This window comes from Melospiza melodia, chromosome 1, assembly GCF_035770615.1.
Source record: "Melospiza melodia melodia isolate bMelMel2 chromosome 1, bMelMel2.pri, whole genome shotgun sequence".
NCBI classification, from domain to species: Eukaryota; Metazoa; Chordata; class Aves; order Passeriformes; family Passerellidae; genus Melospiza; species Melospiza melodia.
In genome coordinates this window covers 131138935-131166858 of record NC_086194.1, presented here as the reverse complement: position 1 = coordinate 131166858, position 27924 = coordinate 131138935, and the positions used below count along the sequence as shown (strand labels likewise).

The window sequence follows — 27924 nt, the reverse complement described above, 5'->3', positions numbered from 1 at the left end:
CATTTCTTCTGCTTTTGTTGACTTTTTACTGTTTTCTCAGAGCTACTGAATTATTCATCTGTCAACATGAATGTAGAGTTCATCATATAAATATGTAAAGTCACCATTTTAGAGCAGACATTCAAAGACAAATTCATATAAAAGCTTTTTATAGATCATTAAACCTGCATAGCAAAAGACACAATATACCACAGATGTAGTAGTATATAGCAGCACCGAAGTTGAATGTAAACTCTGAGTAGGGCAGTATTCCATCCTACTCTCTGCTATGCAACTTTTTACAGTAAGGCTTCCATTCTGATTTGCAAAGCCAGTTTCTGCTTCTTGCCTCAGCTGATGCAATCCCAAAAGTGACGTTCATCTCAACAAACCTATCTAATAGACTGCGTCAGAAAACTTCCTTTCTCTGTACTAACATTTGCTTTTCATGCAGAGCAGCTACTTCCTACCAAGTATTTTCAACCTGGACCTATCTCTTGGCAAGAAATCTACAGATCCGAGTGAACAACAATAAGCTAGACCTAAATACTCCCAAAACACCCAGTCCATATTTTTACCTTTACAGCACAGGTCCTGGTAAGACTGCTAAAGCCAAATATAGGGAATGTCCATGTGTTCTGCTCACCTAGACTCCACTGAGAATAAAGGGGAAAAAAGACTTTATTTGTCAGTGCTTAACTTACTACATGAATTTTATGCATGGTCAGTTACACTACAAAAAATAATCCTAATGCTGGTTCATGCATTTTGCATTCAGCTTTATCAGATAAAATCTGAAGATTCAATTATAATTTAAAAAGAACAATTATCTTTTAAATAACAGCTTGAGTTAACAAAAGGAACAGATTCATCACTCAGTGGCAGCAAGATCATATTCTAGGTAAAGACAGTCTGAGCAACTAAGCTACAGAAAAACCTGTTCAAACACTCAACATTTGACTGCAGTTCTTGTAATATTTTCACAGTAACCTCAGCAATGCCAATTTGAGCAAATCTTGGGGAAAACCCCAAAAGACTGATTTGGTTTTGATTGTCATTTTACTCCATTTTACAGAACAAAATCACACACTGACTCTAGAAAAGGAGCTAAGAAAGTACACTAGGATTTGCTATGTCAGAATGCAGTGTCTCCCTTCCGTTACCCATGAGTAACCTGGCAAAGCCAGAAGTTAGGATGGCCAGTTTATATTATTTATATTATGTGTATGATCATCTTTTGTCTTGTTGCCCTCATGTCTTCCCTGGATGTTTAGACAGGAACACTGAGTACACCAAAACAACAGGAGATGTCATTTGCAGTCTTCTCTCTGGCTTCAAAGGCCTGACAGGCTGGCCATTTGAGATGCAAATATTTCAAGAAGTGAGACACACTGTTGAGCAAGGAGCAGAGCCCTGTTTGCCATCCCACTCTCTGCATTGTATGTATTTATTTCATTCTCCATAGTCACGACTACAGAATGTGTTCTGTAAAATCAAGTGCTATTTATGCTCTTGACCTCATTTAGCCTCAGAAAACATTTCAAAATCCTTGAGTTCTACTGTAAGCATTTCCTAGGGAAATAGTATCATCTAAAACCTTGACACTTCCTGGAAAAGAATGACACATCCTTCACAAAACTGACAAATGAAACATTTTAGAGCAAGCAATCTAACCTGCTATACCAGCTGGCATCCAGGGTAAGATATCATCGCTGAAACTTTATCTCATGCAGAAGATGGAGTTTTGTGAACTGGAATTATGTAAGAAACTCAGCAGAAAGAGGGCTGGCAGTTAGGACAAGGCCAGTGCAATACAGTCCAAGTCCCAGAGAGACTGAAAAGAGATGGATGCTGGAAGCATGCAAGCTATCTGAATGCTGTTCATGTGATCCAAAGTTTGCAAGGAAATTAATGACAGCAAATTTCACAGCATTCTGACTTGCTCAGCATTCTGTTGAGTGGAGTGACTTAAGTACGTGTACTTAGAGCAAGGTACTGGAAAGCCACACATTTAAACCAGATTTTATTCCAGAATGCAGAATCCAGGAACACAAACTTGTTGTAAGTTATTTCCACTTAAGAATTACTTTTTTCTTTAAACTGATACCCACTGAAAATGAGTTTAAACTGTAGTAAGGTGAAAGAGTGTCTAATGAGTTCTGACACAACTTGAGCTAAGCTATTGTCTCTTATCTGAGATAACAATGATCAGAAAAGAATACCATAAACCACCATCTTGTACCATGAACTTGTGATGAGCACCAACTGCTCTTCATCCATTTCAGGGCAGAACTGCAAGGCAGCACGAGCCAATACTGTCTCTGGCTTGAAGTTTGTGCTGAAACAGTTTGGGGAAGCTCACATTAAGTTCCACTAGGAAACTGAAAATTCTCCAACCACCTGAAGTATCCTACCAATCCCCTAGATAAACCAGAAAACTCAAATCAAAATCGATGTCTACACGAGGTTTTACTTGAACTCTGTCTACCTAATTCAGGTAAGTACAACCACTATTTTTACAAAGTAGCCTAGGAAATCAACTTTCAGCTTACATGAAGCTTTTAGCTGTTGTTTGTAATTACTTCTGGAGCTCTTGCAACAAAGTGTTGCTCTAAAATGAACCAATTTTAGCAGTTTTATTGCCTTACTCCTACCAAAGGGCTGTATAGTTTAAGTTCTACCTGTTCAGATACGTTTATAGTAGCTGAAAATAAACAAGACATGTTTGCAGAGTGCAAGGCTTAAGTTTCAAAGTGAGAACATGGGAAAATGCACAGAAGACAGTAATTGGAGCAATGAAATAAAGTTAATAAAAGAAAAAATAATATCAGGAAATTAGTATCTTTCTTAACAGCAGATCTGTTAATGCTCTGGAACATTTTCCCAAGGGAAGCAGTGGGAGCTCCATTACTTCGATAATTTAAAATTAGACTGACAAAAAAGTAGCAAATGTACAGCACAATAAAAAATAATTCCATACAGGAAGGGGAAAGAAGTAGGTGACTAATAAGTCTTTCTTTCAAACAGCTATGAATCATACAAGTGCAGTGGTGGCTTGTATAAAAACTGGAGTTTCTATACACAGATGGAAATGCAAACTGGTAGCTCTCACACAGCACTTGTTGGTAATGGCTGGAGGATCCAATTCTTCATACACCATAAACCACAAATACACATTATTAGACTATCTGCCTACATTCTACAGAGATTTCATATAGCAGGCTTTACATACCACCCCCTGTTCCCCCAAACAACAAAAGGAATGCCAGTTTCATTACTGCATCCATACCTATTTTGCTGGGACAGAACTTCCTTAGCTAAAAACTACTAGAGCTACTTTATGAACTCAGGGTTTTACATGTAATCAGAAGTAAGAACTTTTGGTCTCAGGTCAAACCGTGTTTTACTTGAGTTCAGTTAATTCACTATTTGAAGGCATACTTAAGACAAACACTTGATCTGTTGTGTAAGAGTTCAATATTTCCTGATCAAAGTTGAGAGAAAGAATGAAACACAGGCTTTTTATTTGATTCTTCTGTTTTCCAATATTTTCTCAAGTACCACAGAGAGACAAGGGTTATTTGAACTAATCTTTCCAGGCCTTGCTGTTTGACCCAAGTGCCTTGTTTGCCACTATGTGACACGGGACCCGTACAAGAGTTGTGCCCTGACAGTGACATGCTGCTGGGAGCACAAACTGGGGTTAAACATTCACCACTGCAGCAGAGGTCTGCAAACCAAAAGAGGGGGAAAGCAACAGTTTAAACTATATATGGGACGGTATCTTGCATAAATCTGAACATGGTGTGCCTTAATTTTTTTAAAAAGCAAGATTGTCCATAAAAAAGGGTACTCTAAAGCACTGTATGTCGAGGATCACAGAAAGTGAAACTGACTGGGGTGCCTATTCTGCTGTTTAAATAATCACCTCCAACTACAAATTTGCAAACAACAGATCAGACAACAAAGGCAGTAATTTTCCACAAACCGTTTAGGAATTAGGAAGTAGGAGAATTTTAAAATAATTTTAAATCTGGTATTTCACCATTTTTGGGGAAAAAAAAAAGCTCATTAAAAAGCAAACCAACCAACCTCCACGTTTCTTCAAAGATCCTGTCACTGGAGCAGGCTGAGGATGGTCTATCACACATTGTCTGGATGGAAAGTAGCTTAACAATTAGGACAAGAGGAGCAATAACTGCTACTTACTGCACTTTGGAAACAATCTGTTTCCTTTGCTGGCAGGTTACTTTGCCTTTGCAGTCTCTTCCCAAAGAGTCTAAGCTGTCTGAAATATTATTTTCCAATCACCTTGAGTGGCTATGCCTGTGTGTCATTGTTCAAACAACTTCATGACCAGAGAATGATACATTCAGGTTTGGTATTGGAATCAGCTTAGATGACCCAGTGATAATACTGTGCATGCAATATAGCATAAAGTATAAAATTCTGGTTTTCTTTATCACAGGAAAACACATACCAGCATATAGTAACTAAATGACAGTCCTTTCCTTCTTGCATTCTCACAGTAGCACAGGAAAACTGAAATAACATGAAAATCAGTAGCACACCAAAGATATTTATTCACATAAGACTTCGGTGGAAATCCACTGCAATACAAACAGCAATTCAGATTTATAAAGCAAACACTTCAAGTCCCAGAAGACAATCACTTCTCACTTAGAGCACTGGCCAGAGTAAACTGGGTTCCTTCATCTAATTAGAACAGAAAATCATGGACTGGAGAATTGAGGTCTGATGCAACTACATATTTTGGGAGACAGTTGGTTAAAGGACCATTTCTAACATTTGCATAGCAAAGCCAATGAAATTATAAACATTACAATCTGATAGTGCTTTTATTTTCCGTGAAACCTGTATGAATTGTTCTAATTTTTTTCCACTTTTCAAAATATTTGCCTTCAAAACATACTCTGTGTTTCTTCTAATTACTGTAACTGAAGAAGGGGTAAAGCTAATACAAAGGAAGACAGGAGGCATAACAAAATGGACAAATCTGGAAAGGCACAAAAAGCCAGAACAAATTTTTTGATGTCCTACCAAGTGCTGCTAAACTCTCAGAATAACTTTTATCTTAGAAGAAAAGTTATGGCTAACTGGCACTAACTGTTGAAGAGAGTGCTTTGTTGTCTTCCTACACCACAGGGAACCAGGACCTTGGAATGCTGGGCCAGTGACTAAATCCACAGGGTGGTCCTGAAGGGTCAATGACAGGAATAGCAGGGTGGGGTTAGGATGGGAGAAAAGGAGAGAGGGGATGAGGAAATGTGATCACCAGAGCTCTCACTCCAGCTGCTGCAGTCCTTAAAGGTCCCCCTTCACGTGAACTGTGGACTTCTGCTGTACACACAAGCACACCAGGACAACTTCACATGTGCAAGATTAGGAGTACCTGTTGCTAATGAGTGATTTAGGGTAGCTTAAAGAACCTAGGAAGGGAGGGGATCTATGACCACAATATCCCTATGACATCTAAACACTCCTTTAATTCCTGTGCCATAGCAGAACCTGAAGATGCCTCAGCATTTCCTAGCACAGTCTGATGTCACTATCACAGTAAAGAAGATAAGGAAATGTCACATGTATCAACAATGTTTCTCTAAAAAAGTGAGGCTACACAAAGCAAAGCAGCAGCAGAGAATGGGTGAAAACCAGTGAAGTTCTCTGTCTCACCTAAGTGGCATAACCCAGTGACCTCAGCCAGCCTTCAGACATGAGCTGTCACAGAAGGGACAAAGCAAGTTCTAGTGATTAACACCACAAAGTGTATTACTTCTACATTATTAACCTTGCATGTTTTGCTACTGTGAGCTAGAAAGCGCAGGGAAACTCTAAAGTGTCAGAAGCACTGATATCCTTCTTACACCTACATTCCTGACTTTGATTATCTGATCATAGCTCTTTCCTACATGAACAGCTTCTAAGGTACTGATCACTCAAACTCAGGTTGTTTTATCGATGTGAGTAATCCCAGATGTTCAGTGCAGTTGCTTTCATTAATGAAGACACACAAGTCTCAGGTGGTTGTAGGATCAGAGCCTTCGGGTTGTGAATAGTCATTGGCTTTTCTGCCATTAACAGGCCATTGATGAACTGCAGCTTCCTTCACATCTGACAGAGGGATGTTAAGGTACACATCCATCACTGTCATTTTTCTCTTGCGACTTTTTAAAATGCAGAATCACATTCAAAAGGCAATCAATAGCAATCCAGTCGCAAGCACCTCTAATGAAGCGCAGCAGAAACAATTTAGTATTAGATTTCCACCTGAAAGGTCTCAGAAAACATTTTTAAGCTTCACTTTATCCGTCCAAAAAGAAGATCAAGGTCTTTATTCCAGGATTTGAGCCAGTGAGGATAGGCACATGCACTGAACTGCCTAGAGCAAGAAACTCCACTGTGTAGCTCTTTGCATAAAGTTTTTGATTCCACAGATTGCTTGTCTACTCACATCTGTTCTTGAATATCTGTGTCCACAGCTATAATTATTATAATTAATTATAGCTGAAAGGACAATGAGAACTATAAATTTTTTAAAGTATTTCCAAAAGGAATTTAAAAAACTTTTTTGAAAATTGAAAGCCTCTACTAGGATACCTGTCAATTTATCTGTTATATTTTTAATTCATGTTTGGGTGTACTGACAGACTGGTAATGCTATGGGTCAAGTTTACACTAAACTTCTCCACACTACTCCCACCATGCGTGGCAGCTCTTCTTGTTCTTTGACTCCTAATCCACCCTCAGCTAAGTCTGGAAGTCACAGCAGATTTATATTTTGTCAAATATTGAAGGACATGATTAACTACAAATACTTCCTCCTGTTGTGGGAGCAAAAGATAAAGGCAGAATGAAACCCAGCACATCAACTGGCTGAATCTGTTTTCAGCTTTTCTGTCTTGAATAAAATTTTCAAATACACATCACAACTTTCTGCAATGCAAACCACCCCATTCACAACTTAAATCACAAGGAGAAGCTGGCAGTGATTTTTCCCTTCTTTTCTAAAATACAATTATTACTTTTTGATTTTGGGCGCTCAGCGAACAGCCAACGCTGCTTGAAAACCAACATGATTCCCATTTTCAGATACACAAACTAGAAGAGAAAGGAATAAAATCACACAATAATTTTCAACAGAAGTATAAAAAACACTAATAAACATATGCTGATGTAAATTGGCTTGTATATCCAGCACCTCAACTGAAAATCCATTACCTTTGCTCATAAAGTAGACTTGTGCACTTGACCTGCACTTTTTAGAATCAATTAATTCATACTAAGGGATACTACTGCATAGGCAACTCTAATCTAAAATCCTCCTCCTATCTGGTAAAAATTACTTTATTAAGCCCTAGACATCAAACAGGTCTATGGTATAGCACTACTGAACTGTTTCAGATGAGCTTGTTTGGTGCTTGATCTAATTCCAAATTAAAAAAAATAAATGTTTTAATACTAACTTTGTTTTCAAATGAAAATAAAGAATATCAACACAAATCACCCTGAAATCATAGTACTGGCTCAAAAAAGCACCAGCATTCTGAGGGTTGGTAGTGTTGAAACAGAGCTTCAGAACTCCATCTCCCTTGTGGAGAAGCCAGCATGAGCCTAAAGCCCAAAGTTTCTGAGTTCATACTTCCAGTTCACCACTAAAACTGTCCCAGAAACTGTTTACATGGCAGCAAGGCAACACAAAGCACCATTTTATCCAAACACTTGAGTTTCATAAAAAAACCACCTCACTTTTCCAAGTATGCAGCAGCAGACTGAGCAGCTCTAAGAAGCATCTATCAGGTCAAGCATCTAAAGAACCATTGAGAAGGAACTCTCTGAAAGCTTCAGGTGCCTCCCATTCAGAGAGAGGAGCAGCTTCCAGCAGTGGGAGAGTGGGAGCAATCCAACAGCAAGCTCTCCTCCTGGCACCACTGTGAGACAGCACAGGGCTTAAAAAGGCAGCAGCTCTCATGTACAGGTTTCCAAACTGGGAAGCAGCAAGATTCTTATGAAAATGGCTTGTTTTTAATAAAAGGGCTTACAGTGGCCCAAAAGACCACACAACGGTAGCCAGCCAGAAAAGCAAAATAGAAAGGAGAAAAAAGAATGACAGCTCTCATTTAAAAAAAAAAAAAGATCTATTAAATCTAGATTTCATGAAAAAAGAGAGAAATCACATTCATGTGGCAAATCTTTCAAATTTGTTTTGCCAATCGCATTCAGGGGCAGAAGAAATACCATTCCCCAAAATGTTCTTTAGAATTAAATCAAAATCTTCATTTGCAGTAAACTGGCAGTTAAAACAAAAGCTGAAATTAAATGAACTGCCCTTCTACATACTTTGCTGCCATCAAAAGCTTTCAATATATGTATCAGTCTTTTCTTTTTCAGCTGAAATTTTGCTTTTCAGCTTTCTTTAATCCTATCTTTATACACACCCCTTCTTGGATCTTAATTGCTCTCATCCTACTTTCAACTCACATTTTGTTGCCCTGGGAGAAAAACTGCTTGTTTAACGAGAAGAGCCACAAAAGGACTGTAGCCTATTCTAAAATAACATTGAACTATTCCTACCTTACTTTCATAAAATGTCTTTACAGAGGTCATTCAAAAAAGTATGTCAAAGGAAAGCTAGTCCATCAAAGAAAATGCTAATAGACATATAGGCAGACTATTAAGATTGCACAAATTACCACATGTAATTGCATGTATTTCTGTTTGCATGTATTTGCATGCATCCACTCACTCATTCAGCGATTCTCTGCTGCAGCTTCCTGACTTTGAGGTAAATTCAGAGCTACAAGGATTACTGGAGGGCTGAGAGATTTCATCACCCAGGAGGTGAGGCCAGGGGAAGGATGTGGGTGGGTCACATCACCCATGGGGCAGGGAACAGATTTTTTTTTTTTTTTTCTGGGATTCTACACAGTCTCTTCAGCTAGAAGCTGGGGGCCAGCTTTGAAAGCCTGTCAGAGCCCATCAGACACAGAGAGTACTGATGAGGTGTTCCTGGCATCTGGGGGAGGTCTGCCTTGCAGAAAGGTTCAGCAGCTGTGGTGTGGGTAGGGTCATTAGTAATGCTGCATTCATGACTCATCTGTGGCTTATTCCTTAAATACACACACAGGCAGGAATTTTTGTTTCACTGGGCTTCAAGCTGGTCAGGACCTTCAACATAAATCCGTGTATTAGTCTGCAAGGAAATTTATCATCTGACCTTGACATGTTTCTTCCACTTTGAGAAAGAGTACTGGTTCCATAGTTCCCTGCTTGTAAGAACAGGGAATGCATCCCAGAAGAAAAGAAACCTTTACAACAAGGATATTTCCCAGTTACAAACCATGCAAACAAAGACTAAGAGAGTCTTGGAAGAGACTTGGTCAGGAGAACAAAATCAAACAGCAGAAATTTTAGTACGGAAGTGCTTTAACTTGAGCTGAAAACTGAAATCTTCCATCAGCAAAATCAAATGAAGTGCTTCATTAAAAGCCAAGTTTAATTCATGCAGAGAAAATGCATCACTTTCAAAACAGACTGAGTGTTTTTGTTTTGGGATAAGCTGTGTCTCTCTGGGCTGCTGGAGGATCTCAGCGGATTTCTAATTTTGGTGTCTTGTAGACTGGACTATGGAGCTGCTTTTGGACAGCAAAATACAACCTCCCCACTGGGCACAGAAGCTGCATACTGATGACATGCCAAGAAAAAATGTATCTTCAGGCTGGGAAACCTGACACAGTAGGAGACAGAAAGGATGAAGTGCTGCAGTGACTCAGGAAGGAAAAAAAAAGTTCAGACTGAGGTAAAGAAAACAATGAATTTGGCAACATTAAAATCTTTCGATCAAGAATTTTTAAATGAAACATTTTAAATATTTGAATGGGAAGTTTTGGGTTTGGCTACAGTTTTTTGTTGATCAATTTACACAGAAAGCAAAAGCTTTTAGCAAAACATTCCATAGCACTGAAGATTAGCTTTTTCTTTCTTTTTTTCAGTCATGTCAATTTTCTGCTTTTTTAATCAAATTCTACATAAGCTGTGCTAGAATAAAGAGAGGCACAATGAAATTGCTCTTTGTATTCACTGATAGAATAGAAGTTGGACTAGTCTGTTCTGATGCTTCTTAGACCACTAACAAAGCAGTGTTTATTTCACTATCAGTATCACATGTGTAAAATTCACTAGTACTGAATATTAAATCATATCTTTTTACAAGAGGGAAAACTTCCTGGTTTATTCTCTGTGAAAACCCACAAAATAAGAAATGCAAGTCAGACCTGAGTTTAAATCTGTATGTTATTAAACTCACTGGTATAGCTGTTAATTGTCTAAAATATGAATAGCACCTCAAAAATCTTTCTGATCTTTTTCAAAGATATGGCATGGCAAATTTCGGGTCTTTTCCCCTCCCCTAACAATGTGGGTTTGGTTCTTTAAAGCTCTGTGTTTTATATGTGTGAGATTTTCTTCCTCTCTTTTCATCACAGCTGCTTTTTTCTTCGCCTTGCTTTTGAGAACGGGCTATGCAATTTTTAGAAAATACGCACTGCAAATGAATCACCAAATGATAGTAGCTATGCTCCAGCCGTTGTGGATGCTCCTGCTGAGGGGGAGCACGAGGGCTGGCTCAGGAGCACGCAGGGTGTGGGTGGGTGGGTGACCTCTGGAGTGGGCTGTGCAGGCTCAGGAGGTGCCGGTCCTGCAGCCCCTGCCGTGGACTGCACGGCACAGCAGCACAAAGCGGAGCAGAGCATCGCTCACCGACACGTTCACATACTTCTGCTCAACATGAGCTTCAGCAACACCAAAATACCTGCAGGGAAGGAACACTGCCATCTGGAAGGAGCCCAGTGAACTTACCCCTTGCGGGGGTGTGAAAAGCAAGGTCACAATTAATTCAGCCGGGATTGCATGGCAGCACTGTGCAATGGATTCCTTTCAACCTGCTAATATCCCCTCATGGAAAGGGGATTGTAGGGACTTTTTGCAGACACAAACCTCTCCTTGTACATTTTACAACCAAATCCCATATCTGGATTTAGCTCAGTATAACCTAGCATAATCTTAAAGTCCTGGTGTATGCAGCAAAGCAAAAAAAAATCTTATTATAGCAGTAAATCACAGCAGAGGTAAATATATTCTGCCTCTCTACTTTCAGACATTTGCAGCCTTCACAAAAATACTGTCCTTTGGTCTAAGGATTTCTTGTCTTGTCAGTTCAAGACCACTTACAAAACAAACAAGAAAAAATGCTTGCCAGTTATTTTCATCATCTGAAGTACTCAGATAGGAAAAAAGGAGGATGTAAGTGTACAAAACATGGAAGGACATAACTTGTTATCATTCAGCCTTGAAGCCTTCCCTCTGCACCCAGGGGCTAACTTGGCATCTCCGTCATGCTGAACCACCTGGGATTGCACACAAAATTTCCCACAGAAAGTCAGCTCTAATATCAGCTCCCAAAGTTTTCGTTATAGCATTTTTTCCTACTTGTGCTGCAAGAGCTAAAAAGGAGGTGTACTGACAGAAATAGAAACATTCCCCTGTACTCGGCACTGGTGAGGCCTCACTTAGAGTATTGCATCCAGTTCTGGGCCCCTCACTTCAGGAGGGACGTCGAGTTACTTGAGCGTGTCCAGAGGAGAGCAACGAAACTAATAAAGGGCTTGGAACACAAGCCATATGAAGAGCGACTGAGGGAGCTGGGGTTGTTCAGCCTGGAGAAAAGGAGACTAAGGGGTGACCTCATCACTCTCTACAACTTCCTGAAGGGTGGCTGTAGTGAGCTGGGGGTCGGCCTCTTTCTCCGGGCGACAACGGATAGAACAAGAGGACACAGTCTCAAGTTGCGTCAAGGTAGATGTAAGTTAGAAGTAAGAAGAAAATACTTCACAGAAAGAGTGGTCAGAAACTGGAATCATTTACCCAGTGAGGTGGTGGAGGCATCATCCCTTGAAGAATTTAAAAAAAGACTGGATGTGGCACTTGCTGCCATGATCTAGTTGAACAGTTAGAACATCGGCTGGACTAGATGATCTTATAGGTCTCTTCCAGTCTTGAAATTCTGTGATTCTGTGATTCTGTGATTCTGTGATTTGCTATTTGACAGTGTTATTAAATACACTTAAATCTGAAAAAACCAAGTCATTACTTTTAGCAGTGACCAGTGTTATCTGGGAATGCAATAATTAAATACTAAAGCCAAATAAATATGGCTGGTAAATAAAACAGTGGATGAACTCCCACCTTAAAAGCCCCACTGTGAGACACTGGTTGACTTATGAGCTGACTTAGTATACTCCAGTTACAAAAGAACAATTCATGGATTTCAAAAGCTCCCCCCCTACTGCAACAAGTCTCTGGGATTAAGGCAGGCATGGACTCCACACCATTTGAAAGGGACTGACCATTGCAGTTCTTGTTCTTAGGACACTGACTTACTCTTTGCAGTTGTGCTTTTGCAATACACTCTACAAGTAATTACAGAAAGCCTGTTGTTCATTCCTTACTTTTTTTGTCTTATTCTTTTCTATTACCACTGGCTCCTTCCTCACCAACTCTCCTCAATGTGCTAAGAAATCCTGTCACCTCACCTTTGTAGACATGCATGTTTGTACATCTTCAGGCACCTATTTCTCATCTCTGGTGTAGCTGTGGTTTGATCCTACCCCAGCGTATGCACTGGACATTTCACAGGAAACACACAGGGAACAGTCATAGGAGATTCCCTTAAGAGTGACTTTACTGGAGCTATATGAATTTCTGGAGCTCAGGATCTACTGCCTAGATTGTGTTACATTCTCCTTTTGTATGAGAAGGCACAGATTGGCTGTACTGCTTTGTATTTTGCTTTAAAGGCTTAGAAGCTAGGGTAGGATTTTTGCTACATTTCTTGATAACTATTCCATGTATTTTGTTTTTAAAAGGGAGATTTAAAAATAGAATATTAAAAAAGTCAGTGGTAACAGTACAGTTACAAATGCTGAAGTTTCAGAAGGAACTGCTGTGGGAGTTGCTGCTAGGAATACTTACCAAGGAGAAAAACACAACAGCTAGGAGACTGTTAATGCAGATGCACAGACAACACAGAGCAGAACCTTGTATTTCCAAATCAAGCTAAACACCTTAATATCTAATGACATTGACAATTCACAAATAGTATGCAAGTGGGTGTTACCACTTTCCAAAACAAAGTCACATCAAACACTCAGCTCTAGGAGGGTAGGGGAGGATCATCTTCTTTAAAAACAAAAATAAAAAGAAACAGAAGGAATAAACTCTGAAAAATAAGCTGTGAAAAAAATAGTAAAGGCCTTTTCAAGGTCTGAGCTTCCAGCCACACTGCTCACATAACAAGCACTAACAAATGTTTTCATAATTCAAGGACTGTGTATGAGTGTATGCAGGAGCTTCAATTCAAACACTCTAACACCATTTAAAACTCTTCCTAAATTATGTTCCAATCACTGATGTGCTCTTTCCAAATAAAAGTATAATACAATTTAGGGTAAAGCATAAAGAGCAAATATATTCTTAATGAATTTTTAACCCCACGTTAACAAGGGATTTGTTTGGACTTAGCCAAGCAGAGAGCAAGAGGTTCAGGAAGTTCCACTACTGTGAGGCTGTCAGAGACAAGGAAGTGATAAACTTTTGGTTTGGGGTTTTGCAAACAAAGCAACACATTGTTCTTGATCACTGTGTTTGAAGACCACATGAAAAATGTAGATTGGTCCAGTATCTTGCTTAAACGGAAATGGATGTGTGAAGAGCTAACTACAGCAACATGCAAGCTCTACTGTCATCTCAGCAGAAAGAAGTTAAAACAAAGAAAAGCGAGGAAAGGAAGAATACCACCATGAAAAACCAAACACCTTTTCCCCCCTCCCAAAGCTTCCTGAGAATCATCCAGCTAGATTCTGATAATACTGGGTAACAAGTTTCTTTGTAGCTCGGCATGTTGGTTTCAACAAATTAGGATGTAATGGGACAACATCACTTTTTCTTTCTGTTAAACAGAGGCCACAGAGAATCCCCTGGAAAAAAAACAGCAGTTAATTCAAGTGCCCTGGTTGATTTCCTAATAGCCAACTCAGGAGTGCTAAGGTCAGGTCCTATATCCCCACAAAGAAAAAGAAAAAGAAAAAGAAAAAGAAAAAGAAAAAGAAAAAGAAAAAGAAAAAGAAAAAGAAAAAGAAAAAGAGAGGAGGTGAGCAACAGCCCAGCTGGTGATGTCAAAAGGAGGATAACATCTGCATCCTGCCCTCAGTGGTACACCTGCACTTCCCCACCCAGCCAAAGGGGCAGCCCCTCCAGCCCTGCCTGCAGCCCCAGGGTTCCCATCTGCAGCCCCAGAGCTCAGGGAATTGAAGGTTCATGGGATAACTGTGACCATTTGTAGCTAGGGCAGCAGCTTCCAGCTCTCCTTCCCTTGTGTAACTTCAAGGTCTTGCAAAACACATGTCAGTGTATGTAAGGGAAATCTGGGTTTCAAGGACAAATCTTCTTGACACCTGAGTAGTGAGATGACATTGACTCATTGGCAGAAGGTCTGCTCTGAAAGACAACTTTGTTTTTAAATCTTTTTCCTTGGTTTTGAGCAGCAAATGGCATAGACATATGGGACTACTGAGGTTTCTGTTAGTATTACTTTATTTCTGTTTCTTTTTCTTCCAAACTACCCTATTTTCTTCATTCATGTTCTTAACTGGATGTTCAGATTAAGGTAAGAGATGTATTAAAAATACATAAACAGTAGGATCATCAAACACAGTATATACAAAATGGCAGGTTTTAGAAATATTCACTGCTAAAATTTCAACTGTTAAATGTGGTTCGGTAGGCAAAGAAGACTGCAGCTTTTTTAAACATGAGGAAATCCGAAGGATTACATCAAACCATGTTACTGACACTGACAGATACAGGCTTTCAAGCAAAACAGCTGTCATTAAAGCTCCTGTGACTGCTTAGAATACACTGCTGCAGTCTCCTAAAAAAACCCTAAATCCATGGGAAAAAAAGAATACCTTTAGCCTGTACTTCAGCTTCAGAACAGAGATGCAGCTCCATCTTTCTTCCTTTTCCTATGGACAAACAAAAGCAGTATGAACCATTTCTACCCCTGTGGTCACTGGGAAGGGCCAGAAAGCCACAATATGGCCTGTAACAAACATGCTCATCTCACAGCAGGGACTACAACCTCACACCTACTTTCCTAGGACTGCACTTAGCATGAAATGTTGTGGAGAGACATAATGTAAGAAAATAAAGATAGTGCAGAAGGTAGTCTCACACCTGAGGAGTTGCAGCTGTACTAATCACCAAAGATTAGGAACAGGCCTGCCCTTAACAGGCCACAGCTGTGCCCAATAAGGATGAGTACTAAAAAAGAGTGGGTTAGCTGGTTGAGGAGACAGATGGGGTTTTGTTGGTTGTGCTGTGAGGAGCTGATCATGAGAAACTACCAAGAAGGTATGGGAACTTTTGTAATAAGATGACAACAAAATGTGTCCGTTTCATTTTATTTAACATTAAGGTGTTCCAGGTAGAACATCACTTCTTACCTTCGCTATTTGAAACAAGACTGAGCGCCGGGTACAAAGTCTGAAACCTGGTACCAGCAGAGCTGCTAAAACACTGTTGTGTCATCCTTCTCCTTGGACACTTGTACAAGCTGTCCCTGCACATCTACGGTGACAGCAACCTGCCAAAGCCACCAGGGTTTGAGTCACTCTGTGAGACAAGCAATGCAAATAATTACTGAGATGGTTTGCATATTCACAGGCCATCCTCACTCAATGGGCAGCAGTGGTTAAGACAGAGCAGCTTAAATCCAGGTGCCACGGGCAGGACAGGAGAGGATCCTTGGGCTTGCAGAGGACAAGAGGACACCGAAGCAGCTGCAGGGGAAGGAGGGAGGCCAGCGTGAGGCATGACTGTAACATGGGATGTTTCTGTGTGGAGCTGGCAAGAAAGGGAAACAGCTGGGTCCAGGACATGTAATAGAGGCAATTGAAGGTCAAAGGGAAGTATCCAGAAGTAGCGTGACCTCTAAACCAGCCTTCTCACTGCATTTTTGATTACCCTCATGGCCTAAGTGTGATCTGGTTTGATCAAATATTCATGTCATTATATGGCAACCAAAGGAGGGCATAGCTAATGATGTTTTTTTAACTCTCAATACTCAAAAACATTGTTTAGGCCTGGTGTGACCTTTCCCTATTTTATTCTAGCAAGATGCCCAAGTTTCTCGGCTCCCAATTTTATTTATAGCATAATACTTGCACAGAAATACAGACAAACACATTAAAGCCTTCAAAAGCAATTTTCACAGGAAATGCAATACAAATCTAGCTGTGCACATCTCTTAAACCCTCCCTGTTTGCACCCTGCCCAGAGAATAAGAGTCATTTATTGGGAAGCATGTGCCTTTTATTTCTGCCCCTCTCCCCAGGTCAGTATCCTCAAAGCCTTTCTTCTAGTCTTTCCATGTGGCTACTTGGTGAACTCCAGAAGCATTTGCATTGATGGCGCAGGACTTAGCACTAGATCTGTCGTATATGGTTAAGCTGCTGCTGGGCTAAGCTCCCTTTTTTTATCCTGAGTGGTATTTTCTCTTTGAACTTTAGGAATTTATACAGTGTTTTATCCTTGCAAGTATCTCTACAAATTCTTCACAGGATCTACAGCACAGGCAGGGCCTTTTTATGACAGAAAGACACAGTAGGTTTTCATGCTTTGCAGTCACTGTAATATAACCCACTGCTTCACTAAGCCCACTAACATTACATTCATTATTTGGCACAGAGCTTATGGTAAAGAAGTAATTTGTTCTGATAGTCAAGTGCACAATCAAAAGTCTGATTGCCTACAACAAATCAAGAGAGTTTTGTAAGCCCTGCTATGTGCTTTCATATGCTGAAAGAAAAAAAAAACCACAAACTGTGCAAGAATAATTATCTTTCTGCCAGTTTATCTTCAAAATGAAGATAGGTAACAATTACGTGTAAATGCAAATAGGGATAATATGGGGCTCCCAAGGTATCAGAAAGTTAGCTTTCCTTGTGAAAATACAGAAGCACCACCACAATGGGACAAATGAAACATACCTCTCACCAAAACATGAAGGTGAAACCTCTCCTTCTGCTTAAGGATGACTGGCTAATGCTTAATGCAGAGAAATGTACAAAGTAGCTGCATTTTATGTTACTACAGTGTACAACAGATATTGTGTACCTTTTCTGTGCAAAAAAAGTTCCATGTAGTTGTCCATAATCATTTGAGTCTTGATATGACTAGATAAACAGCAGTCATGAAGGAAAAATTAGCAAAGTGCCTTTTAAGAAACATAGTGTTCACAAAAACTGCTTTAAAATCTTCTGCATCTGTCTAGAGAAACAGGGACTACTTTCTGAGTCACTCTAATATTGCAGTATTTACAGCGTGGATCACCTTTCTCTGCAGAAGGTTATACAGAGCACGGCCTGATGCAGTTCAGCTTCCAATGTCCTGGCTGTGGGCTTGAAAAACCCAGCAAACTGACCCTGCTACTGCTCACACTGCTCCTCTCGAGAGAATTCCTCCTGCAAGTAGTCCTGTAAGGTCAAATGAGACTCTTTGCCAAACAAGCCTTTGCAAAAATCAGTTCTGCTCTGTCATGTTAAGAGAAAAGGAACCTAGCTGGAGCATGTACTAATTTAAATTAACACAGTACATCCTTCTTACCAGATGATCTGGTTGGGGGTTTTTCTCCTTTCCTCTCCTTCCTTCTTTTCTTTTTGCTGTTTTCAGGCTTTTTTTGTTCTACCCTTCCCTTTTGCATTTTTTTTCTCCTTTCATGCACTATTCTTCTCCATCCTACTTTCCCCTTTTAACAACCCACCTCCTCCTCCTGCATCCTGTTTTCCTATCCCTTTGTCCTCTCCCAGTCCTTTGAAGGACTACACCTGTGTTTTTCTAACAGTCCCACCAGAAGCAGCTGAAGGCAAGTGATAAGAAACTGATAAAAACCTCTTGAGACTTAAAGGCTGTATTCCTACTAGCCTGCACAAAGGGAAATGGCCGATGTGGGCTAAGGAGAGAGGGATTAAATGAGTCAAAACTTGCAGAATTCCAACACAGGGGATTTAAATTTCTGTAGTTCCCGTTAACTAGTGCACACCACCATCAAACTGCTCGTTCTGGTTAATATTTAAGAAGGGAAAAAATGAGCAGAGTCACATGATAAACATGTCTGGAAGCCTAAAAAAAAGAATAAGAAGTTAATAAAAGTGTGTTTACACGTCAGACATCATACCCAGACCTGGAATGGTGTTTTCATTTCCATTACAGGAGCAAATGCCTGCCTCTGAAACCTGCAGAAGTTTTAATCATTTTTTTAAAATCCATGCCCTAAGAAATTACCTCATTATTTCCCCACTTCAGAACAGTGCTTTCCTCTACAGTCATTTTGGACACCTTGCCAGGTAGGTCAGTCCCCAACAAAAGCCTGGTCCTGCTCTTTAAGCCAAAACACACTCCCCAGGTCTGCCCCACTGCATTTAATGTGCTGGCTTGCAAAATTTCTCTGTGAACTGTGTGCACTTAGAAATCAGCAGTACCTGATTTGGGAGTCACACAGGCAGTTGCCATGTCTTTGGGTTAAGCATAAAGGGATTGTATTAGATCTGGCAAATGTCATTTATTTCCAGGATTTGAGAAAAGATTTTTCTTATCCCAGTAATTCCAGATAATCTAACTTAAGGATCCTAGAAAGATAAAGCTGAATCTCTACTTTTACACTGAGAGTATCTGGAGCTCATTACGGATTTTGCCAGAAATCACAGATCCGTGGTTTGCCTAACCAGCTCAAAAAAGCTGCATCCACAGACCTTCCAGAGTTTTAAGAGAAGACCATGGCAATTTCCAGCTGGGTATGTGATGCTATTCATCCTGCAATCCACAAGTGCTCTCTCCTAGTGAGAGCTGGACCTTCAAGCAAGAAACCTGTGTGCCCTAAGACAGCAAGGCCAGGTGATTCTCCAGCATCACATCTATAAAATTAGGGAGATGGGCTTCTGCAATCAAATCATGTGCAGACAAGTTCAAGTCACCTAGCTTTCCTATGTCCTTTCTGCAGAGATGCAGATAATGTTAATGTCTTCGAAAGAATTCTACATATTTAACTATCAAATAATATATGGCCAGCATGTGTTAGCTGACTGCCTTCCATGGAAGGGGCTTAGCTAAGGAGTCTAGCTAACTACGCAAAGATTTTGGAAGAAATCACCTACGAAGAAAGTTTGGTACATTTTGTACTGACAACTGATTTCCACACAACTCTTGTTGACTCTAGTATTTCACGCTTTAGAACACAATTCAAAACAAAAAGTATGGCGTGCACAAATTCTCACTGATCTCACGCTGTACCAGTAACTGTGTTGGTAGAATCAGAGCTGGTAGCAAGCTCCAAGTGGTTTGTAAGGAAATTCACTTCAGTGAAGTGTCCTTTTCCACATTCCCAGTTGTTACAAGAGTGCCTAGATTCAAAAGACTAAATAGCCTCCTTTGTTTATCACATAATCTGCAGAACTGCAGGCAGAGAGCAACAAGGAAAGCACAGATCCTTCCTCTGAGCACTCTGGCATGCCCCCTGTCCAAAAGAAGTCTCTCTTTGGGCTCGTTGCTTTGCTATGCAGCCGTTCACTTGGGCAGCTTTTTCCAAACTGCAGAGATGCCTGTTTATTATGCCCATCCATACAATTATCTACATCTACACACATGTATGTGCTCTGCTGGCTGCCCACACGGAGCCCATCTGCCAGGCTGGCACCGTGCCCACCGGGACGTTGGTCGGTCCCTTTTGCTGAAGCAGAGCTGTCAGGCGGTGACGGACTTTGGTGGGCAGCCAGGAGCCCTCCTTTCTGCAGGGACCAAAGCCTCCCAGTGCCACTCAGATTTCTGTGGCACACCACGGGAGCACGACCATTGGCACACATGCCAAAGCAGAGAAGATTTCAAAGGGGAAAGAAAAGAGGAGAGCTGACTGGTACTTCAGACTGTGATCCTACTTTGTGGAGGTGATTATGGCGGACAATGCTGCTGTGGCTGAGCACAGGCCAGCCATCACTTAACTTTGACTTTGGCACCAATCAAGTACAACAGGGTAATTGTGAGACGACTCAATAGATGTAAATAGCCACTATACAGAGCAATTCTGTGTGGCGCAAGGGCACAGACAAATGGCCTACAAAAGGCAGCTCCTTCCACACGCGTGCAGACAAGGTGAGTAACTCCAGCTGCCCAGGAAACAGCAGTCAAGATCAGACCTACATGCATCAGATTTCGATTCAGCCCAGATCTTTCCAGGAGGATCATCTTGCACATGCTGCTCCTGTTCACATTTCTGTTTAAAGCTGACCTTCACTTTTACACTTGCACTGCGTGAAGAGAGGTGGATCATGCTTTGCATTGGGGTTTTAATCTCTCAATGACAATAATAATGCAACATTTCCTGGCATGTTATCTTCTGCTTTTCTTTTCCTCCAGTCACCTGTGAACTTGGCCACTAGAACCCTGCTTTAGAACCTCTCAATGTGGCTGGAATCAGCTTATCCCACCCTCACTGGTGTTAAGTGGGATGCAAACACAGCTCCGCCTCCCTGCATGAGCCAAGATGAACAGTTCAATGTGGTCTCACTATTCAATGGGTCTATTCACCCGTAAGCATGACAAGCAAATTCTGGCACTAAACCAGCAGCTCCTCTGCTCCCCAGGAATGCCCAAGGGCAAAATTATATCATGCTTTTATTTAAATCAACATCTTCGAACTCTGCTATGGAGGAGTTTTACCAGTTAAATGAGCCTCCACTCACACCCACTGCGTGAGGATTCAGTGGTCAGGAAGAAGTCCCAGCTGAACTTTTGAAAAGCTAGAGACAATGCTGCAAGTTTCCTTCCCCTGTTGATTTTAATCACGTCAGAAAAATCTTACATTATGATAATTACATCACAAAACAGTTTATAGACATTTCCGTCACATGACATTTTAATTGCTGTTACCTCTTTAAACAACTAAGCCAAGGCAGAGCTTGTCAGCACCAAGAGAAAAGAAAATCAAGTGTGCCTCTGAAGTCTGAATTTCTTCTTAAGCAAAATAAGCAGACATCCAGACCACTACATGAGGAAATTCCGCATGTATCTTCTACTTCAATTTTGAATGGCTCTTCTGACATCTCTTCCAGCTAAGAAGATTAAAAAAGACCAAATCATTTGAGATACTGCATTGCTTCTTGACATCAATCTGGTGAAAGATTTAACTGAAAAGAGCCTTTATTTTTGTACTTTGTATGTTATAGGATGGAATTCTGTCAAGTTGTAATCTCTTTTGAACAATTATAGAAATCGCTGCATTTCCCTTTACAGGCTGTTCTGCCTATACAGAGAGAGCACACCTATAAAAATGCAGCAGCCTCTGTACAATAAAAGGTACGGTTCAGGATTTCCCTCCGGGTCCTTGTGGCATATGCACAGGCATGTGAACTGCCAGTGATGCTTCTCACATAATCAGTACAAATACAGAGCTTCCAAGAGGAGATGACGTCACACATTTTATAGTACAAGCTCTGCATGAAACAACTGTAGTCCCCAGCAGCAGCTGTGGATATGCCACAGGTAAACCGAACAGTTGTGATCTCCTTCTCTCTTCAGTGGGATGGAGAAAATACACAAAGACTGGATTTATGTCATCGTAATTGAGGGAAGGATTCTGCCCCATACAAAACACATGTCCCCAGACATTGTCTTAAGCAGCAGGTCAAAAACCTGGCTCTAATGAAGTGAATAGCATCAGGGCAATTAGTCTCAGATTTGGTCATCTCCACATCAGCACACAAAGACCACTGAAAGTTCCAAGTTCTTACAAGTGGCTTGGCATTTTATCTCAGTAGCTGAGACCACTAAACCTTGTCTGCACTGATTTCTCCACAAGTGACACTAGATATCTGCATAGATAAAGAATACAATAGATGCATCTAACTTAAAAACAGATGAAGCATTTACGCTTTAATTGGAATTTGTACAATTTAGATCTAAATTTGCACATCTTTCCTATATGGTTTTCCATATGTCTTCATTGTAACAGTTTCCCAATTTAAGGCAATGTGAGAAGACAGAAGCTCTTTTTTGCAAGACCGTGAAAACACACACACACACACACACCCTACCCCAAAAAACCAGCACTAACATCTGCAGCAATCACAATATGGTAACTGGCTACACACAGGAGATTAAAAATATACAGATCAATAATGGTCTGCTACAATTTTCAAACAGAAACCTCATGTAATTTTTTCCAAACACAGTCCCTCTAGTAGCTTTTGTAATGACATTGGAGAGGGAGACATTGCATTACACTCTTCAAGCCATTCTGATAGTCCCACACATAATTTCCCCCCGCTTCCCCCCAATTTTCAGCAAAAGTGTCATTCTTGTGCTGTTTGTGTAAGTGGACAGAATTTCAAGCATCTGCTCCCAAATGATTATAAATCAAGGAACCTTCATGCTCCATTAGCTTGAGAAGACAGCGTTATTAATGACTGCTATTCAAGGAAGTTCACAGTAAGTGTCTAAGTGAAGACACCTCTGATGTAGGGCTTTGTTTTGTTTCCAAAAACAGCTGCGTGGGCAAATCTTCACTCTTGCTGTTTAACATATTTCTGAGGCTACCACTTCTAAGAATTATCAATTGTTTTTGTTAGCTTAGCAGCTATATCAGTTTCCTGTGGAAAAAGAAACAATACTGACATTCCACAGCAATGGTCATGAAAAGTCATTTAGCTTAACAAATGCTGGGGTCTATGAAGATGCAACACTGCTCTTACTCTGCTATTCTTTATCCAGTTCCAGAAGTCTGAAAAAGCTGGTTGAACTCTAAAGCCCAAAAAGTGAAAATTTAAGTATTAGGTTGTATTACATGGACTTGAAACAATGTAAGAAATGACTGGGTATAGCCTGGCAGAGCTGATTTGCTCCAAAGGTTAATACACCATGATTTCCTACATGATCCTAACCAGCAGCCTTTTATTTCCATAGAAGTAGGACCAACTTTGCAAAGAAAAGGCGAGTCAGAGGTCCTATTAGGTGAGTTTTCTGCCTGTTAGTTACTTGCCTAGGTGCACAATGGATGTGAGGCATGAATAGCACATAATACTGAAATTCAAGATAAGAGATCTGACTCATCACTCCACTGCACCAGTTTTATGCCTACGGGGCTCCATGTTCTTCCATGGTGACTCAGACCCAAGGCTCCCCTCTCTCCAGGAAAAACATGACAAGTCATGCAGTACATGTCAGACCTACCCATCAACTGTAATCCCCATTTGCACTGCAAAACTAATTGGAATGTAACATTCCACACCACTTGCATCTTGTCGTTAAGCCTAGAGATAGGAATATATATAACTAATGTAAAGAGCAGCAGTTTAATATATAGTAATTGGAATTAACCCTAGTACACCTGGAAGAACACTCAAGGAACCCTGTTTGAGAAAGTAGTCCTTTCCAAATGTTAATAGTGTCAACATGGGCATGCTAAGATTAACAACATGGAATTAAGAAGGAGATTAGCTACTGGAACAAAAAGTTTCTCTGAAAAAGTTCTCATTGCAAGACTGCTGCTTTCACTTTTCTAACCCAAGGCTGCTGAAACACAAGAAACTTTGAACAACTCTAAGGTAGGCATTGACTTTTTCTTCCAAAAGGACACACAGTGTTTATGACAGCTATTTTTGGCTTTCAACTATAGAAATATAAAACACCATGAGGCCCATTTTCTTCTCACAACTTCATGTCTGTATATATTCATTGATTTCAGTGCAATTATATCTGATTATTTGCCTGGAATGGATGTTATATCAGTGCTGACCCTTACAGGCAATTCTGAATGGATTTATACTGGGCAAAATGTGTAAGAGGAGACAATCTACAGTCTGACAGCATAGAACTGTGGAAAACAAGGAAATAATTAATAAAGGTATAATAAACCTTCAAAAGCCAAACAAAACAATTCATCCTTCACCTTGCTCTAAACGTTAAGGGATTGGTATCCAGCAGTTTACCATAATGTACCTTGTGCTTTTTGTCTGTTTTTCAGTCACAGAATCAGTGGGTTACTGTAGAACACAGAGATCACTGCCACAGGTTTCTGTCCAGGACTGGGTCCTGAGCTACTCTGCAGAGACAGTTGAATCTATGATGGTTGATCCTGCACAGTTCAGCCATGCTGGGCACTGGTGCACACAACCAGTAACACCCAGAAAACTGCTTGTGGAAATGGTTACACACCACTGGGGAGCCACACATACTGAGCATTACACGCACAAACCATCCACTTGCTTGTGCGGGCAGAGGGCACACGTATGTAATTCTGTATTTACTACCACCACTGCAAGACGATAGCATCTCATTCTGACTACACTGACATCCCACTGAGAGGTCAAGGCAGGAGATGGTATTATACGTGTGCTTTTGTACAGGAAGGCGAGATTTATTCTGAGGCATTCAGTTCTTTGAGTTTTACCTCTGTCTTATGAAAAAGAAAAAACCAAATCCACAAAAACCCACAAAACTGTCCACTGCAATGAATACAGACTTTGAATAAATGCAGGACCTTGACTGCAACAGGAAGGTGAAACCCAAAAATGTGTCAGTAGGATCATTCTCTTTTGAGGAGCACTATAAAGACATGAACTTAAAATAGACATAGCATTGGCTCTTATCTCATGCTCACTTACTCTCTGACAACCAGCAACCAGGGTGACTTAAAAACCTAGCACTTACTACTCTTCGGTTGCCATAATTTTATTAGTCTTGGTCATGTGGCAGTCACAGGTGTGAGACACAACCTGGTATCCAGGTAAAAGTTATGGAAACGGCTCCATAGCTAATGACACTGTTAAACCACAGAATCCATGCCTTTACCCCCACTATTAAAATACTTCTACATCCAAAATACAAGGAGAGAAGCAGAGGTACAGCGTTCAGAACTGAACAGCAAGTTACAAAACTTCAAACGCTACAGAATATATTGAAAGCCTACTAGCACCAAATCTCTGATGCTCCTTATATACTTGAATCTCTCCTTTTAACATCTGGGTCACCAGTAACTACCAAAGATTACCAGACCACGCTGCTTCCCACCCATGTTTAAAGTACTACTGAAGTACTACCTAAAACATCACCCATGCTGGGAAGTGGATCCAGTGATTGAGTACCCGATTCGGCGGTCGCCAGCAGTATTTCACTTGGGGTGGTAGCTGGTTTCTAGCATGGGAGTGTGGAACAAGCCAGTTTGGCTGCAACGATCGAGGTTTTCACCGCCCAGCACCAAAGTTTGCCAAGGAGCCGGCGAACGCACAGGTAAAGGCAGTCGCTGCCGCGCTGCGGGGCGCCGTCCTTTCGTCACTTTTACCTCAGCCGGCTGCAAGAGGCGACAGCGGGCGAGCAGGGACAGCCCACCGGGTCCCCAGGTGGTCTCCGGGGAGCCCGGGACCCGCTGCACGGAGCGCCTGGGTGGGCGACAGGGAGCGAGTGCCGTGCCGCATGCCTGTGCACACTCGCACGCCGGGAGCGCCCCAGCGGCGCCTGGGGACGGGCGGGAGCGCCGTGCGACCCCACGGGGGGCGGCCCCCGGAGCGTGGGGGACAGGGGGGCTGCCCCCCGCCCGGCCCACCCTCCGGAGGCCGCCCCGCACCCCCTGACCGCGGTGCCGATGGGGAACCCCCGGCGCCCCCCGCCCCGCACAGGCACACGGCAACAGGCGGCGCCCCCCGCCCGGCACCTCGCACCCGCTGCCCCGCTCGGCATCGCTACCTCGGCAAGGCTCCGTGCGCTCCCGCCGCCGCCTGCTCCCGCCGCCGCCGCCGGGGCGGATCAGCTGATATTTACCTGTGAGGTAATGCACGCTCCGTAAGGTCACCGTGCACCCGCCGCCGGCACACGGTGCCAGGCAGGAGGAGGGACGCGCCGGGAGGAGCGGGAGTTGCTCCTGCTCCGCCGCCGCCGCGCACGGCGCCGGAGCGGGGCGGCCGCGCCGCGCAGAGGCAGAGGCGGCCGCTGCCGCTGCAGCTCCTGGCACATGCTGCAGGTGTCAGCGCAGGAGCTGCCCCGCCGCCCGCCCGCCGCGCCCGCCCCGCCGCGATGCGCAGCCGCGCCCGCCGCACCGCGCCGGCGCCGCGATGGTGCGCCGGCGCCTTTCGCCGCCTGAAGCCGCCGCGAAGCCGCTGCCCGGCCCCGGCGCTCCCCTCGGGAGACGCTCCCCCGCCAGCACCGGCGGAGAGGGGGCGGTGGGAGGGATGACGTAGTGGGGCGTGGGGCAGGGGCGAGGCCGGGCGGCGGGGCCGGGAGCCCCCTCCGGGCCCCCGGAGAGCGCGGCTCCGCCAAGGGGGTGCGGACGGGACCCCCCGATCCCTGTCGGAGCGGCGGGCGGGCCGGGGGAGCGGCGGGGCGAGCGGGGGCAGAGGGATGATGTCATCCCCTTTTCCAGGGGGGGCGGGGCCTGTCCGCGGGAGGAGGTGGGCGCGACGCCGCGGCTCCCTCAGGAGCGGGCGAGGAGGGGGATGCGCACGGTGCCGGCCCCTCACGGCGCCGAACCCGCGCGTCCCAACCAGCGCTGCCCCGGGCCGGGCCGGGTGGGGGGCGATCGCTCCGTGCCGCAGCAGCGGGTCGTGGGGCAGGCACCGGGGAAGGCACCCCGCCCCGGGCGGGAGTCCCCGCTGTGGGTCCCAACCCCGGGCAGGGGTCCCGGGAGTCCCCGTTGTGGGTCCCAACCCCGGGCAGGAGTCCCCGTTGTGGGTCCCAGCCCCGGGCAGGGGTCCCGGGTGTCCCCGTTGTGGGTCCCAGCCCCGGGCGAGCGTCCCCTGTTGCCCCCGCCAGCCCGACCGGCGCTCCCGCTGCAGGGCGCAGAGCGGAGCGCAACTTGGGCAGCGGCACGGCCGGCCGGGACTATCGGGGGAAGAGCTCTTGGTGCAGCCCTGCCCCGGGAGCCGTCGTGTCCTGCCGGGCCCGGTGCCAGTGCCGGTGGCGGGGCACACGCTGGCTCCAGCGCGGCTCGCTGCTGACAGCCGAGGTTGGCGTGTGGGTGGGTGTGCGGGAGCTCCCGAGCACATCGGGGAGCCCGGCTGCGGGGAGTGACGAGCAGCAAAGGCTTCTGCTCATCCTGCGGTTCTCTAAATGTGCACAGGAGGTTTGCTGGAGAAATGGTCTCCAGCACTCGGTTTCTGTGACCCACTTATCTTCTCCTAACTGGTCAGATAAACCGTAGGGATTAACCATGTAGGCTTAACACACAGGTACCTGAGAGGAAAATTCAGCACCTTTCAGAGTAGCAGCCTCAGGTTTCCTTTCATCTTCAACCATCAGCACATTTAAATAAGACACAACTAACTATCTGCATTAGAAATGCAATGCATGGTCTTTAAAGCAACAACATTTGGAAGTTGGGTGGGGTTTTTCATCTTCAGTTTTCACAGATTTTCCCATCCACTTAACAAAAAGAACAATATGTATAACTCTTTGGCTGCATACTTAAAATCTTGAGCTGGGATAACATTTAATGGCCTAAATGCTCCTAATCACAGGGTGCCAGGAAGGCTGAAGGCTTTTGGGATATTTCTACATCAGTCCTGTATGATAATCACAGAATCACAGAATCACAGAATTTTCAAGACTGGAAGAGACCTATAAGATCATCTAGTCCAGCCGATGTTCTAACTGTTCAGCTAGATCATGGCAGCAAGTGCCACATCCAGTCTTTTTTTAAATTCTTCAAGGGATGATGCCTCCACCACCTCACTGGGTAAATGATTCCAGTTTCTGACCACTCTTTCTGTGAAGTATTTCCTTCTTACTTCTAACTTACATCTACCTTGACGCAACTTGAGACTGTGTCCTCTT

At 43.0% G+C, this 27924-nt stretch overlaps 1 protein-coding gene across 2 annotated transcripts in view; it reads right to left on the bottom strand.

Annotated features, from left to right (window-relative positions):
• The window catches only part of DTNA (dystrobrevin alpha), a 224053-nt gene extending 198024 nt beyond the window's left edge, over nt 1-26029 (bottom strand). The window contains exon 1 of one of the 2 annotated variants that reach the window (XM_063168301.1): nt 25918-26029. The gene's annotated coding sequence lies outside the window, so the exon portion shown is untranslated. The remainder of the gene's footprint in view (nt 1-25917) is intronic. The other variant, XM_063168293.1, reaches the window with a different exon arrangement.
• Between the last annotated feature and the right edge of the window lie 1895 nt (nt 26030-27924).